A 16,460-nucleotide genomic window follows, 5' to 3' on the forward strand; every position below is an offset into this window, starting at 1 on the left:
TCAAGGTCAAAACCTCTTGGTCAGTTTTACTGTTTCTAATTTTACAAAGAGTAGGGCAACCTCACCCAATTAGCAACAACAGAATGACTCTGCTGTCTTTCAGGTAGTGTAATGCTCTCGTTTGTGTCTGTAATTTATAGCTACCATTTTGAGGCATCCTGTCTTGAGAGCCAAGCACCTAACCCTTGCTAACAGGCTGGGAATAGAGCCCTTCAGCTGGTTTCCATCATCTGCATCATATTTTCTTGCAAAGTGTGAGAGCTGTTCTTTGGGAGGTGTAAGGGACCTGTGTATCTGTTGCAGACCTGTTCTCCCCAGCTTTGTGATTTGCTTAGATCTTCACATGTTTCTACAGTGGGTGTAAAGTGCTATGGTTTGGGTCTGCAGGATGGTCCAGCTGTTTTGTACTTCCATTTTCTATGGTAGTAAAGGAGTTTGTCAAGTACAGGGGCAAGAAGGAGAGAGCAAGTGATGATGATTGGCAATGTATGGCTAGACTGGTTGCTTCTTCCCTTTGACTGGAGAAGGAAGGACAATCTGACAGCATGCATAGATGATCTGAATTACCCCACGCTGTCCTAGCCAGAAGTGCCAATGTGGAAAAATAACTAAGGTAGACATTAATAATGCCTCCAGACCATTTCACTGGCCGGTAGGACTACAAAGTGTTTGGTCTACTTCATTATAGACTCTAGACCCATGCTGGGCTCTTTTGCAGACCTTCCTGTGAGGGTTTCTGTAGCAACAGGAAAGTATTATTAATATCAACCACAGTAAATTGCAAGGTACAATTCTTCTGTGTTTGAAGCCAATATATCTGATTTATTACCTTTTCCATTCATTGCTCAGTTCCTCCATTTCTTCCCAGTCTCTGCCCACTTAGAGCAATCTCTACAAGGGCCCATTTCCCCACTGCGTGCCCTCCCCTTGCCCTGAAACTTCATCACACAAACAGTTTCTCCCATTCTCATTCAGCAATCCCGCTCCTTCCTTCTAGTGCCAACTATTGTAAGAAAAGCCCATTAGTATTCTGGCTGGAATTGATTAATCAATACGTGGTGTATTAGATCATCTTCTCCCAAACTGCCTTTTGGACCACATGCGAAAACCAGAGCTTACTATTGGGGTATTGATTTTGGGGGTTGTTTTGAAAACTATTATAGTATCATTCTAGATAGCCATTAATCTAATTGGAAACAGATGCCTGGATGAGATGAAGTTGAGTATTTGTTTTATAATGTCAAGCCTAGTCTGAGACTCCAGCTTAGGTTTTAATGTTTGGTAGGTTCATGTCTCTGACGGATATGAGGGTCTCGGGACGGTCTGCTTGTTGGGTGGAGGGTGAATGGTGTGTGTCAAGCCAAAGGACCACTCGGCAGATGGTATTCATGTAACTAGTGCCAGCAGCTATCTCTGCCCCCTCTCCCTTGGCCCTGACCTGCATGCTGTGTAACCCCCTCCCTGTGCTGCTCTGCTTGCTGAGGAGCTGGCTGTGCTTTTGCAGGTTAGTAGCTGAGAAAAGGTGTGGGTGGAGAAGATCTACTCTGTGCAGCCCTTAACTTTTTCACAGCTTCAGTCATCTGCTGTTTTCTGGCTGCTTGGCTTTTGTCTTGGTTTCTTCTGTGCCTACTCTAAGTTCATCAAATTTAAAAATGAAACAAAAGCCCAAACCAATGACTGAAAACCCAGCATGGTGGGTGTTTGTGCATGCAGTTGTCAGACTGTGCAGAGGTAACAGCAATGCAACCAGTCCGTCCATCCAGCACCAGTCGGTTCAGCAACTGCACATTGATGCTGCCTGAATCAGCTGGATCCCTACTGGACCCATACTGGGTTGATATGGGAAGAAGCCGCAAGATGTTGTCTCTTGCAACGAGAATTTTGAATGGTGGGGTAAGCAAACATGTGTCAGGGTCCTTCTCCTTGGTTTGTGGAGGACAAGAAGTAAAGCAGCATATTTAAGCTTAGACAAAGGGTGAGTGTCAGAGGTTATTACTTTTTCAGGGAGCTTTGATTCACCATTTGGGTTCTCCACTGCTGAGGAAAATGTTTTTGGCCAGGAAAATTTTGCAATGGTGGAGCTAGTTTCCCTGCCAGCCCCAGCCTCTGGTCTCCTCAAGGAAACCGGCATTCCCCTGATGCAGGATACTCATCAGAGCTGAGCTGTGAACCTACTTTCAATGTTTTGCTTAATTAAGATTTGCAAAAGGCTGTGGGACCACAAGAGGCAAGATATGGTCTATGTAAACTGTGATTATGCATTAGTAAGAAAAAAAAACCTGGTGTTTTTTCTCCCACTGACTAGAAAGTGGGGAAGGCTGTTGTTACTTAGGCTGAGCAGAGGCCTTCCTTCACCTCCCTTTGTGTGCCCGCTGCCACATGTTGGGTTTGGTTGGGGTAGGTTTGTTGCCTTATTTGTGCAAACCCTTTCCCTTCTTGCTGTTAAAGCAGACAGCACCACACGGGGTCCATTCTTAGGGCTGAAATCCCTTTGATGCCAGGCAGTCTAGGACTGAGACCCATTACGGGGAAGCTGAGGTTATGGACTGCTTCCTTAATGGGCCATTCATTTCCTTCTGGAAAATGGTGATTGATTGATTGCCCTGCATCAACAGGGCTTTGTTATTGCTCCTCTTTTCCTGCTAGTACATTTTTTGTAGGGTGTTCAGAAGAGTTAGGTTTTTTTTAGTTTGCAGTGGTAATGGCTGGGGTCAGTCGCAGGGTGAGATGTGCTTTACCAGTTCAGCATTAATTTAACCAAGGGAGAGTTTGCTCTGTCCTGAAAGCAGCTTTGAGACTGAAAAGTTGGTCTGTGGTGGCATCAGGCAAGCTGAAGGGTTTGGTGTAAAGTGATGTTCAGGAGAGAAGGAGCTTGGACTTGAGTTTGATGGTTTGGCTTGGGTCTTTCCAAAGCAAAAGGTGTGTTGTGAAGGGTTATTCAGTCATTTCCAAAGGACTGAGATGACTTTATATGTGGTCCAGATGCAGCCTTCCTACAGATTTACAGAAAAATAGCATCAAAGGCTAGGCTTTGCAGTAAGTAATCTACCTTGCAAATATTCACTGCTTCTCCTGTGATAAATTGAAGAATTAGGAGGGCAGGGAGAATGCAAGTTCACAAATCTCAGCCCAAATTTTCCTTGCTGATCCACTGTTTATACTTTCAGAGTTTCATTTTAATTAGGGCCAATGAAAGCTTTCTAGCAAGACTTAATCTGAAAGGTGATTTATGCTTGAAGCAAAAAGACCGAATCATCAATTGGGTGAAATGTTTTAAGAATAAGCCGGGGAAAACTCCTTCCTGAATCAGCAGCAAAATAACATCACAGCAATTGCTCCCAACAAGCACTTCTGTGAGCTGCAGATTTGTCAGCTGTGGCCTGTTTCTACTCAAAAAGGTCCAAGGAGCAACAGGTGATTTAGGAAAGTTGCTGCGTCCTGAGGATAGGGAAGAACCTTTTCTCCAGCTAATGGAGTGCACGTACCTCCTGCTAATTCAAAGCTTTAACGTGATCTGGGAATGCATTAAAATAGAGTAACTAAACTGTTTTCCTCAGTGTGGGAGGATTCAGTGTCACAGTCTGGTGTTGTGAACGGTTTTTCAGTCTAATCCAGTGCAGACAGATCAGAGATCCCTGAAATACAGGCAAAGCATCTTCTGGACTGTGAAACTAGGGAAAAACCTACCTAGAGCACCAGCTCACTGTGGGCAGCAGTGCTGCTCAAGTACCACGTGCCCTAGAGTAGCAAACCGGACTTCTTTTTCTGCAGCTGGGACTAGTTTAGTCTCAGACTGGTCCAGCGACAGGAGTTGTGCCTCTCAGCAATGCAGACCAGCCTCTGCACCAGGCTGATGCAACCATTCTGCATCCTGGTTTGGTGGTGCTGACACAGGCTTTGCCCTGGGCTCTGTCGCTCAGGGTAGGCACTTTCTGCAGTAAGTTGTGTTCACCTGGAGCATCACACTGGGCTTGGGAGTAATGTGAGACAGCAAGGATTGCTGTGTCCACTTTGCCTGTGCCTCAGGGAGCCATTACTGAGGTAACTGGTGATCAGATTACCTCTTGGGACCATTATGTAAATGTATTCATTAGTTCCCATAAAGTATTTTAATATGCTAAGTATTACCATGCTGCGCTTGTTATCATGCTTTAGGCATAGCTGTCTGACAATAACCAGTGGCTGCTGGAGCTTGAGGATGTTAGCATTGCTGAGGGAGAAGAACATTTCCAGTGATGGCCTCCAAGTTCATGGCAAACGAAGGTGCAGAGTCTGGGTAGAGAAAACTGAAGCTGAGTATTGGGGACAAATATAGAGGTGGGAGGAAATAATGCAGGTTCTCAGCAAGAGAAACTGTGGTGCCCTGGAATCTGAGTTCTTCCAAGTCCTGATCTTCTTCCAGATCTAGTTTTCGAATTAAACAATGGTATTTTAAGTCATCTTGTTTACATGCTTAGTGTTTGTGAATGACAGTGATTCATCTATTGCATATTGCTAATATAGGCTATTTGGAGGTGTAAAACTTTTTACAGAGGCCATAGTATAACTCCTGCTTTCCTCTTCTATAGCAGTAATTCTCATTTTTTTCCTTGCAAGAACCTTATTGTCCATCATGAAACACTCTCCTGCCTTCCATCCTGATTGCCATGGGAAGCTCACCTTGTTTTGCAAAGTGAGAAAAGCCTGAAAAGTCTTGTGTCTGTCCATGAATTCCCTAATTAAAACAATTCTTTTACTATGCTAAGTAGAAGCATTCATTACAAAGCCCATAACCAGAGAAGAGACACACTAGTAGCTCTCAATGAGAGAGCCAGGGTAGACCTAGCATTGTAGCTGTGGTTAGCTTGGAACACAATGCTTTCCATAGTATACTCAGTGGATTAGGAAGGTTTTTGAGCTCCTTGCTGTGGTGGTTACACAGCCAGCACTGTTCAAGCTAGCTGGTCTATACCCCTCTGTGAGGTGTAGTCATGCCTTTTCAGTGAAGGTGCATGATGAGCTTCCAAGGAGCTGAGGAGTGTGGTTTGTGGTCCTAGTTCTCCTACAGAAAATCATGGGTCAAACCTGATTCATCTGAAGTTGGCAGAAGTCTTGATGTTGACTTTCAAAGAGCTGGGTTTTCACCTTTCATCTTTTCTCTACAGGAGTTCAAAGCTACATGGTGGAATTTGCTTTGCAAAATAGGGACTCCTTGCAGGAAAGGAGAAATGTCAAAGTGTACACTCTCTCTCCTTTGATCTTAATGGCAAGAGATTTTCATGTTTCTTCTATTTTCTACTGACAAATATTAGTGTCTGGTGGGTATTTCAAGACTGCGGACTGGGCCTAACCTAATATGCTTGTAAGTAAGAACAAACAGTTCAAATAAAATGTAAGTCTACCCTAAATTGGATACCAACTAGAACTTTACCCTCACTGAATTTAGAATAGCTTATGATTCACTTGGTATTTTCATTCCCCTTTGTTTCTTTGAATTTCTTGATTCCTATAAAGATACAGAAATGGAAGGCTGGGATATAATTGTTGTTCTATTTCCAGCCCAGCCCAGAGATGGTTTTGTTGGTGGGATGGCGGATGTGTTGGGGAGGCAGAAGAGAATCTTTGACCCTGTTGTCTGGAGACCTCACATATGCCTTTCTGGGGGCGTTTATCTATAAAGATTGAATCATTGACAGTCAGCCTTCATCAGTCACAACCGTGAGTTGAGGAGTCAAAGGTGATGTTCCTCAGGAGGAGTTTGGATGTGACTAGCACTGGCTGCCTGGACCATGAGATGGTTTCCTGTGCAAAACCCTCCAGGAAGGTGGAGGAAGGGTGCAGGGGAATGTGCGACAGAAAGCAGAAGGGAAATAAATGACATAAAGCAGCATCCCCGCATCTTGGAGGCTTGGATTAAGGTTCCTCTTGGCTTACCGCCTGCTTGCGAGATTCCTCCTGGGCTCAAGAGGCCCCACGCTTTCAAGCACCTCTTAAACCTGCCAGTTAAGGCTTAAAGGTGACTTAAGTGGCTTTTTGCTGGCCCTTTGCTCATGATTGTGGTTTCCTGTGAGGTGGTGCACTTGGCTTTCCTAATGTGTGACTGTGATGCTTACTTTGGTATAGCAGCAAATGCAATAGCCAAGCCTGTGGGACACTGTGAAGGTGGCTTTGAAATTGCTCTTCTCTCCTAATACACCTAATGTGCTGTTGTCTGTCTGTTAGAAGTGACCTGAAGCCAGTCCACTAAAGCACAAATCCATAATTGCTAGATACTGAGATGGATGAGAATAAATGAGGTTTTGTTTACAGTGATACTTGTGTGTCCTGGGGCTGGCAGCCTGCGATGTTAGTGGCTGAGGGGTTTGATGGGTTCAGTCTCCTATGATTAGTCTTTATGCATGTGTATGTATATCAGCTCTCCTTGTTATGAATTAACATATTGAGGAACAAAACTGTTTAGCCAGCAAAAGCATGAACAGACAGGAAAAGGGAGAAGGAATTGGCTGAAGTGCTTTCCTTACGTTATGTTAACAGGGAGAATAAGCACAAGGAAAGGTTTTGTTTTGCCACTCTGAATCACACAACACATTTCTGATACGGTTTCTTTCTTTCACACTGCATCCTCTGTTGTGTCGAAGGGGCAAGCTTTGCTCCAGTTGAATGTGGGGTGTCAGGATCCAGGGCTGGAAGAGAGCAGTACCAGCAAAACAGACCAGGGGACTGATGCTACGCTTGGCGTTAACAGCTGCATAAGAGCAGCATGAAAACAAGGGTGCTCTGCTTTCACTTAGGCTTTCTGATGTTGTGTTGCATGAGCTGAAATGCTCTCTGGGAACACAGCATGTGGCCAGGGCCTCAAGATTTACCTGGGTCTTCAAAGAGGTGGACGTAGCCCTGTTGGAGATCTAATAATGCAGCACACTGTGGGGAGTGAGGATCAAACATGAAAAAAATTAACAATGATAAAGCAAGCAACGCTTAGAGGTCTGTGAAGAAATGTGCCACCACAGCCTTGTCCATAGCAAAGAGCCTGTTCTGACTTCTCATCTTTTTAGAGCATCTCAAAGCCAAGAGCACCCAGCATCTGCCTAACAGCTGGGTTACATATATAGTGTAAAATTTCCCATAGCCCTACTTTGGGGAGAGATTACCCTTGGGACCTGATGTTCACCAGTGCTGTACTTTTCTTGTCACTGTGTGTTTGCTCTTGGAAATGCACTGAGTGCTGAGGGAGATGCCTGGGACCAGGCACTGCGTTTCGGAGCCAGCAGGGCATGTGTAACGTGCTGGTGTCATGTGCTCATGACAGAGATGGGAGCTGAGCTCCTGTGCTGTGCTAAGGTGCTGCATGGATGTAATCGTGCTGTCTTTCTCCCTGCGGTTTCATAAAGAAGATAAAATCCCCAAATGTTGTTAGTGTTAAATTGCATTGACTATTGAGTTAGGATGACTTTAATTTGCTAATAAGAATCAGCCATTTTATATGTGCACACAAAGGTGATAGGTAATTCTGTCTCTTGCTGCTTCTGTGGGGCTAATGTTGATTTCTTGTGTTTCAGTATCACTAATCACTTATAAGAAAGTTGGGCAGCGATGGCAGGATTAGGAGCAGGCATCCAAGAGCCTGGGAGCAGCTTTGAGTGCAGGATCGGTGCGATAGTGAATAGCTGGGTGAGAAGAAGGGAAGAGAACCAGACTTTGGATTGGTGCTTTTGCAGAACCAGTACTGGAAGTCTGCAGAAGGCAGGGACCGACTTAGAGATGACTAAGCCCTTGCAAGAAAAGCACAGAACAGATCAGCCAGACTATTATTAACTTGAGCACAAAACCATGTTGGAAGTTCTGGCTGGAGCCTCGCCATGTGTGAAACCCATCCTAAGAGAGAGAGCGGGCACACGGCCTGTGCGTTGCCCATGTCCTATTTATGCATCTTCTGAGGTCTTGAATGGGTTGATGCATAGACCTTCTTCCAGCTGGCTAGAGAGGTGTGGATTTCACCCATGTTTCCTGCTGGTTTTAAAGCTGCTCCATCACATTGTATTGTTACAACATGTGTTTTGCTTGAGTGGCAGGGAGGTTTATTGTGTAGAAAAATGAGTCAAATGAGGTCAAAGTTCATTCATTTACATTATCATTATCACTTATGTGTGACAGTCATCTAGTCCTTAGCATCTTTCCCAAGTTTCAAAAATTCTTTTATAAACAGAATCACCTACCACCTGTGCCCTGCTGCCCGGCAGAAACCCAGTGGCATAAAAATAACCAAACTTCCCCATGCCTCAAAACCCTCCCTAGAGCTCCAAGCCCAAACTGTCCTGACCATCTTGCTTTTGAGTAGAAGTTGGACTGGATTTCTCATCTCCTGTTTCCCCAGAGAGAAGCCTCACACCAGGCTTTAGAGTAACATATTTGCTACTAACGGGAACTTGTCAGATGTATATAATACAGTAGTATAATAAACTGGTGTGTTCATCAACAGACTTACAGTTCAGCTGAAAACATCCCTTGGAGATCATTGAACAAGCAGTACAAGTTTCCCCTGCCCAGCTGAACTCCTCTGCCGGCCCTGTGAGAGAAAAACACACGGTAAATGGAGGAATCTGTACAACCGATGGATCCTGTGTGGAATGATGAGCTGTCAGTACAACAATCTTATACCAGGCTAAATTCTGCCTTGACTGATACCCATTTATTTGTGCTTTCCTCCTAGATTTTGGAGGGCCATAGGGCCTGTTTGCCAAAGGGCTGAACTCCCAGACCCTTTAGGGATGCGGTGTTACTGAATGGCAGGCTTTGCATGCTTCCTCATCTGGAAGGTTTTGCAGAAATCCAAAGATATTGTAATAGAAAAAGTGGAGCATGTCTAAGGCTAAAATGGCTTTGAAATATTTAGATGCCAAGATGGGTGCAATACATGTCTCTGACCATGCCTGGGTCTCCATCTGTCTGGAAACACAGACTGTCTGACCCTGTAAGTCTAAAAGGATTGGAACATTTCAGCCCTGATTCAGCAAACTACCCTGTTCAGAAAAGCACTTGAGCAAATGTGTAAAGCTGAGCAAGAGTTTAAGTGCCTCACTGAATCTTCTGCATTTTATTTAATGTCTCATTGAAGGTATATTCAAAATGACTGTGGGGTGTCCACCTCAAGGTTTAATAGGAGACATTTAAGATATACAACAGGAGAGTGACATGTATCATACAAATTTAAAGAGCCCCTTCAACAGAGCAATTGCTCTCTGAAAAGAAATGAAAATCTCTCCAAACAACAGCTTAATCATCAGTGCTGGCCAAGAAGTGAAAACTGCAGCGGAAGAAATTCACTTGCAGCTTGACAACATTATAGCATTGAGGGAATAAGCAGCTCTCTTACATGCTCAACAATTGCTTTCCTACACAGGATGAAAAAGGCAGCTGCATGCTTTCAGAAGTACGCCAGTCTGCTTATGCCATGACTGCTACATCTGTGGTTGGAGTGGAAGAGAATAACAGAACGCTTCTAAGAAAACCAAAAGCAAAAACTTTATTTGCTCTTGTAGTTCCTACAGCAACTCAAAATACCTGTGGCTAGGTTCTCTGACAGAAGAGGCTGGCTGTGTGTGGGCTCTGGGGGAAAGTCTTTACTCTTTAATCTACAGACTATATGCCCTGGGGTGGAGGGAACAGGAGAGGAACAAAGGCAGGCTGCTGGAACAGGTACAATACTGGTGTATTGGTGTGGCGTTGTGTCTGGGCAGCTTGGCGGTGGGACGAGCGGGATGCTCGGTGTGCGGATGCAAGGCAGCTCACGGAGTGCTGGGCTTAGGGAACTCCACAGATGGGTGCTATCAGGGCTGTTTTTTGTGTTGTGTCAGCAGCAGAGAACACAGGGGACAGTCTCCTGGGGTAGAGGTCATCTGTGGTTGATCTGTTGGTGTATGTCATGAGGGTGCTACAACAACGTGCAAGTTGAAGCTGCTCTTTGGCAGAAGTTGCCATCGTCCTTTGCCTGCCTTCAGGGTCAGCACTTGTGACATTCAAGCCTCCTTCCTTCTTTTTATAGAATCGTAGAATGGTTTGGGTTGGAAGGGACCTTTAAAGATCATCTAGTCCAACCCCCCTGCAATGAGCAGGGACATTTTCAACTAGATCAGGTTGAAAATCTGACCCATCCAAAAAAACCCATCCAACCTGACCTTGAATGTTTCCAGGGATGGGGCACCTACAATCTCTCTGGGCAACCTGTTTTTTTTTCCTCCAACAGATAAAGTTCCCAGTGCTATAGGAAATTTTAAATCCAGATGTCTTTTTCCAGCAACATTTTCATATTCTTGTATTCCTTGTGCCAAAATCCAGAAAATGCTTTGTCAATCCCTTCCAGAAGGAAAGTTGCCCAGTAACGGTGGAAAGCAGAACAACTACTCATGAAACAAGAGAAACCCTAGATTAAAGTCATCTTACCTAGTGTCCAGACTGAAAAGTCATGCAAAAGTGAGAGAGTTCATCTGCATGGATTTGTAGCCATGTAAGAGCTCAGGATACAGACCAAGCAGCTGGAGAACTTGCTTTGGCTGTTATGGTGGAAGCACCAGTTGTTATTTAGTTGGATTAAAAATATTTGCTCGTTTGTTTCGGAACAGAAAAGCAGGTGAATTTGGAGCAATTATCCTGTGCAGAGCTTGTGGTGCTGTAGCAATGCTGGTACCAGCCATCAAGCTTGCCGGCCAGAGCTCAGCTCTTTGCAGGGCCAGGGAGTGATTATAGACACAGACTGCAATGTGGTGAAACCTTCCAGTAGTGGAGACCAGCGCTTGCACAGCTGCTCTGTCTGGTATGGGAGGAGGCCAAGAGGAAAAAAAAGTGGATAATTCCCATTTTTTTGACCAGATGTTTCCTAAACAGGGCAGGTGTAACTTGAAGCATTTGAAACTGTGTTTTAATAACAGTTAAATCACCTGCTTATCAACACAATGAAAAAAGCTTAGTGTATCTGCTTTTTTTAGGGTTAGTTTGTTTATTAGCATGGTCTGTGGCAAAACCTTTTGTTGTTTGGCAGTGTCCCTCCCAGCGAAGGCTCTTGGAATACAGAGAAAAGCAGCTCTGGGCCAGTCTCATAATTTTCTGTAGGCTTAATGAATTTACACTGTAGTAAATATTTTCACACTTAAAATTTGGAATTTCACAGACAGGTTTCATTCAAATTTGGAACAATTTGGCAAGACTTGTGGTTAAGAAAAATCTTTTTCTTTTAGCAGACAGTCTTTTTCTATTTAAACAGTCTTAATAAAACCTTGTGAAACATCTTTAGATGGAGCTGAGAGGATCATGACCAACAGTTTTTTGTTTTATTTTGTCTGAAACAGGAAAATGGTAGTGATAAAATAGCGTTGGACTCCTGTCCTGAGAAGTAGGGTTTGCATTGACAAAGGACTGTTGGACTTGGGGGCTTTGCCATGTTCTGAAGTTTGTGTGACCGAGCTCTCAGCTCCAGCTAGTTCTGTGAGCAGTAGGTGGATCTACAAGGACGTTTCCTACTTAGAATTGACTAGGAGGAAAGCTGTGCCGCTGGAGGTAGTCTTGTTAGAAGACAAAATGAGAAGGTGGCCTAACCTAAATAGATCGATACTCTGCACAATCGCAATCCTCTGCTGAAGAACGCATGCATGTAATAGCCTATTGTTATAATTTTATACAATGGAATCAAGACTTTAATTCATTTAAACAGTTTTCTGCTATTGAAAATTTCTTGGGAAGCTTTTGCCTGCAATGTTTGGAGGGGAAAATCAGTGCTTGAGGTGCATAGGCTTTATTCTTTCAGGAAGAATCTAGATCTCCATTTAAGATCATGAGGAAGCCTGCACATTATTCTTAGAACTGTCATTATCTACAATGATTTTGGGCATGGATCCACAATTTCCTATGTTCAAAGTCATAAAATGATTGAGTATTGGATTGTTTCAGTGTTCTGGGAATGGGTCCATGTGACTGGCTCTGTCTTGCTGAGTTAGGGGCTGCAGGCCACAGGGGCTGCTGAGTGGGAGGAAACGTTTATTCTGCATCTACTCACTAGACCAACAAAACCTAGATTTTGGTCTGAATGCATCCTTATCCTTATGTAAATACTGCATGTATCTGTGAGCAACCAAACTGAACAGAGGTCTAAATACGTGTGTCTGTGTGCAAACATAAATGTGCGTATTCCTTATAACTTTAGGAGTACATTTGGGGACAGCTTTTGCTCTTCAGTGAAAGATAGCAGACACCTGAAGCCTTGCTGTTTGGCTTTGCTCTATAAAAAAAACACATCAAGAGAGCACTGGATTTATTCTAAGTGTAACTGGACTTACATGAGTCTTCTCAAGCAATGAATGACATGTAAAGCACTTTTGCGTTCCAAGAATTTCAAACGCAAAAGCAGTGCCTGTTTTTCTGGGAGCAACCCTTCCTGAAACTCTGCACAACTCAACCCCAAGAGCCTCTGTGCTCACCTTGTGTGAGGACCTGGCAGTGCTCTCTTCCCCTTCTCAGAAAACAGAACTCGTTTGTGTGCTCAGAGAAAAAAAGACTTGGAGATAACTATGTGAGGCACCTGCGGTGCTGGTTTGAATTGTAGAATATCTTAGAAATTTGCTGAATGAATTGGCTGCCCCCTTAGCATCTCAGTTTGAGTCACATTTAGGTGAAACTATTTGAATTACTTGGTCCTACTAGCTATTTGGCTTTTAGGTTTATGATGAATACTGAATTCAGGTAGGGAAAGTTTGCTATTTGTTAGACATTGCTTTTGAGAGTGTTGAGATAAATGGGTCTGGCTTGGTGCAGATGCCCCCATGGCACTGCTGGGTGGTCTGTGGGCTGAGTGTTGTGGTCATCAGCAAGGCAGTGCCTCGATCCACTGTCACAGCTGAAGACTACTAGCCAAACACAAGGTCTTTGGGTTGCAAGTAGCCCATGAGCTGCTTTTGGGTGTCTCTGGTTACAGCTTTGGTCCTTCTGGGCTCTGTTCATCATTGTGCTATTAACTTCCTGTGTGACCTTGCAGAAGGTGCTCGCATATGTAAAATGCATGTTCCAGACAGCTTCTGTGCCATAACTGGCCAGTGGCATGTTTGCTGGGGTGATGCTTTCTCCTGGGTGCCTCCATCATAGGTCTGACCTTCCTTATCACGAATGTGCGTTACCTGTTTCCAATAGGAATTGCCTAGACCAAGTTTACATTCATAATTAAAGTCCACAGCTGTTTAAAAGAAAGAGGAGGAGAGATTATAAAAAAAGATGAAAAAAATAGGAAGAGTCCCTTGGCCAGCCTGTAATTTTTGACAGTGAAAGAGCTTTCACAGTGCCAGGCTGGCAGGCACGCTCATGAATAAAGCAGCTGAGTGAGTCCACGCTAGCTGGGGAAAGAATGAATTTTTTATCAAGAAATCCTGTTAACATATTTGTGTATTGATTTATTGGTGCCATAAGCCTTCGGATCAAAGCATAAAACATCAGCGGTTTTGCTTTTTCAGTCTCCCCTGCTCTGTAAGGCTGGAGAAGGGGAGAAACAAAGGGAAGGATTTGCTTCTATTTAAACTTGGCTGAATTAACATTATTACTGCATGCAATGACTATAGTTAAAACACGTTCATACATGGCTAGCAGTACTGTAGCAAAATTAAAATGCTGCCAGCTTCTAGGATTTTACGGAGAGTCTTCTGGTATTTGGGTTGATTTTATACGCTTGGAAGCTCTCCTCTGAAAGCCCGGCTCCTGGATTTATGTGCTCGAAAGAATTATAGCTCCCTTCCTCTCTTATTTGGGACTTTCTAACTGTTGTCATTGGAAAGAAAAGCTAGAAAATTTGAATCCTGAAGTATCAAAAACCAAAAGGCTAATTATCTAAGTATATGTAATTATTTTTCCTTTTGTATGTATTTATTTTTCCTTTTTTAAACAATGATCTCCTCTGCTTGAGGCGTCCACCTGGGTTTCCGGCCCCGTAGAAAATTATGGGAGCTTTGTCTTCTTGTGTAATGTCGTGAAGATATCTACTGAGCTGTCCTTCGCTCTCTGTTTTTACTGCCTGCTATGTGAAAGGGATTTATCTTCCTGGAACAGAGGATGCACTTCATTCTGGTTTGTGATGGGGGTAGATGTGCTTCACCTTATGTTTAGGGTACCTGTATGTCCACTGGGGAAGCATAAGGCACATGTATCACACTTGTTGCCTGAGTGTTGTGCGTTTGATTTTTCAAACGTGCTGTGGCTGTTGTTTTGGGACCTCTGGGCGTCTGGGCAGCCCCGCAGGGTGTGGGGACAAGCAGACGGACAGGGATATCTCTGGGACTGGATGGAAGCAGCATGGCCGTGTCAGGGCAGAGGATAACCAGCCCTATGGAGAAGCAGAAAGATCTGCATTATCATCTCTGCAGAGCACTGGCTCAGTCTGGAAAATAGTGGTTTCTCTGGCAGAACATCTGGCAGGACTCTCTCAGAGCTATGCTGCTGCATGGTGTGGACGGGCACTGCTGCCTGGTGTGAAGGCATGGGGCAGGCGGGGCTGCTACAGCGGTGCCTGCTTTAGGTATGTTTAGAGGGGAAAAAAACACCTTTCCCAATTATTGTGGCTGGTGTGATATTAAAGCCAGTGACAGTAAGACAGTGGTTTTTCAGAATATAAAGTGATAAATGAAGGCAAATTAAATTACGCTTTCAGGGTGATCTTCTGAAATCAAACTAACCCCTCTTGCCTTCTACTCAGGTATGAGTTGCTGCTGCATTGAATGCTACTGCACTGTGGCTGCTGCTTTTTGTGTTCTTCTGCCCTGGACAGGCTCTTATGTGGCAACACCACCAAAGGGATGCTTTATCTTTAACACCTCAAGCTTGTTACAGATTTGGCTGGGCTCTTGGCCCAAGGGGATAAGAGCTAATGCCAGGCCTGGTGTTTCACCCCTTATCCATAGCTGGTGCTGCCAAGGCTTTTGGAGTCTGTGGTAGAGGCTGGTTGTGTGTGGTCTCAGGCCAGGAGTAGTTTGCTTTTTGTTTGCAGGATCTGAAATACTCTGGATTTGATTTTGATCCTAGTAGTGAACAGCTCTGTGATCTGCTGCTCTAAACAGCAAACGGCTGTGGGGCTGGATGCAAGTGACTTCCCTTTCGGGGGCAGAAGGATTATCTTTGTTTCAAAACAGCGTTGATTTTAGTGTCATGAGACTCAAAGGATTTTCAGATGGTTTTCATCTGAAGCCCACTTGGGAACCAGGAGTTATGGATGGATCGGAGGAGTAACTGGGGGATTTGAACAAGGTGGAGTGTTATTACAGCAGTGAAGTGGACTGACCTCTATCCTGAAGGTAAAAAGGAAGAGTGGAATAACTCAAAGACCTTCTGTGAAGAGAGAGGATCTTCTCAGAAACACTGATTAGAGTGTAAATGTGCCAGGAGTTTAGAGCATCTCTTCCCAAAGAGTTCGGTTTGAGCAGGCATAAACCCAGGACTTGATTGCCTTTGGCCAAGGTTTGATGTGAAAAGGAGTGCAGAGACCAGTGGGTTCTCTGAATGCTTTTCTCACATCTGCTGGCCCTCAAGACAACGAGTATCCCATCCCAAAGGGCCCCCAGGAAACATATCCTCTGCCATGAAATCTTTCCTAGTGTCCAAAACCCACTTGGGACCTACCATAAAGGCACAGGAGGCTCAATTATAACATGAGATTGGAGGATCTCCTGACCTCCTCCTAGAGCAAGTTGTTAGCTGGACCTCATATGGACCTTAGGGCTTCCTGAGATCCTGTCCAGCCCATGGCCACACGTGGAAACCCTTCAGCTAAGGAGTTTTCCTCAAAACATGCATAAGCAGATAAAACCACAAGAAGCCTGTTTTTTTTCAGTTTTCAGTCAGTTTAAGCCTGACTCCAAATTTCCCTGCAGCTTGCTGGGCTGGGGCTCTTCCATTTGAATTCACCCCCTCCACATACAAGGGCACCTGCTCTGAATGACCTGAACCCACTGATCCCAGATGGAGGGATGCTCAAGGCGGGGATTTGAACCCCAGTCCAACCCTGTCTCACCGTATGTAGCACATGTGGGAGTGTGTTTTGGGCTGACCACTGATTTCATTAACCAAACCATTTTAGTTTTATCCTTCACACAGATGAGCACACCAGGCAGGTGCTCTGTTATCTCCCTCCCATGGGTGGTACAACCCCTGAGCATCAATTGGAAATACACCTCTCTGCCAATTTAATTTTGCTCAGAAGGGTCAATCGCCAGCACTCCCCCATCCCCGGCTGTCATGCAGAGCTGAGCACCAGATGCTCTCTGCAAATGGACTGTAACATCTGAAAGTCAGTAACCGAAGTTATTGGACTGTCTTTATGCCGAGATTGTGTTTAAACTGGAACGGGGTGGGGGGAAGGCTTTTTTCAGATTCTGGTATTTCGTATAAGCTAGCACATTGGGTCAGGACTTGAGAGATGGGACTTCTCTTGCTGGTCTGCTGGGAAATGTGGAAGCAGC

The 16,460-nt window shown here is 44.5% G+C and overlaps 1 protein-coding gene across 6 annotated transcripts in view; it reads left to right on the plus strand.

The window, feature by feature from the left end:
* The window catches only part of CACNA1B (calcium voltage-gated channel subunit alpha1 B), a 300,789-nt gene that overhangs the window by 113,698 nt on the left and 170,631 nt on the right, over nt 1-16,460 (plus strand). The window lies entirely within an intron of this gene.

Source organism: Nipponia nippon, unplaced genomic scaffold (assembly GCF_047370975.1).
Source record: "Nipponia nippon isolate SJK-2023a ecotype South Korea unplaced genomic scaffold, ASM4737097v1 scaffold_16, whole genome shotgun sequence".
Lineage (NCBI taxonomy): Eukaryota > Metazoa > Chordata > Aves > Pelecaniformes > Threskiornithidae > Nipponia > Nipponia nippon.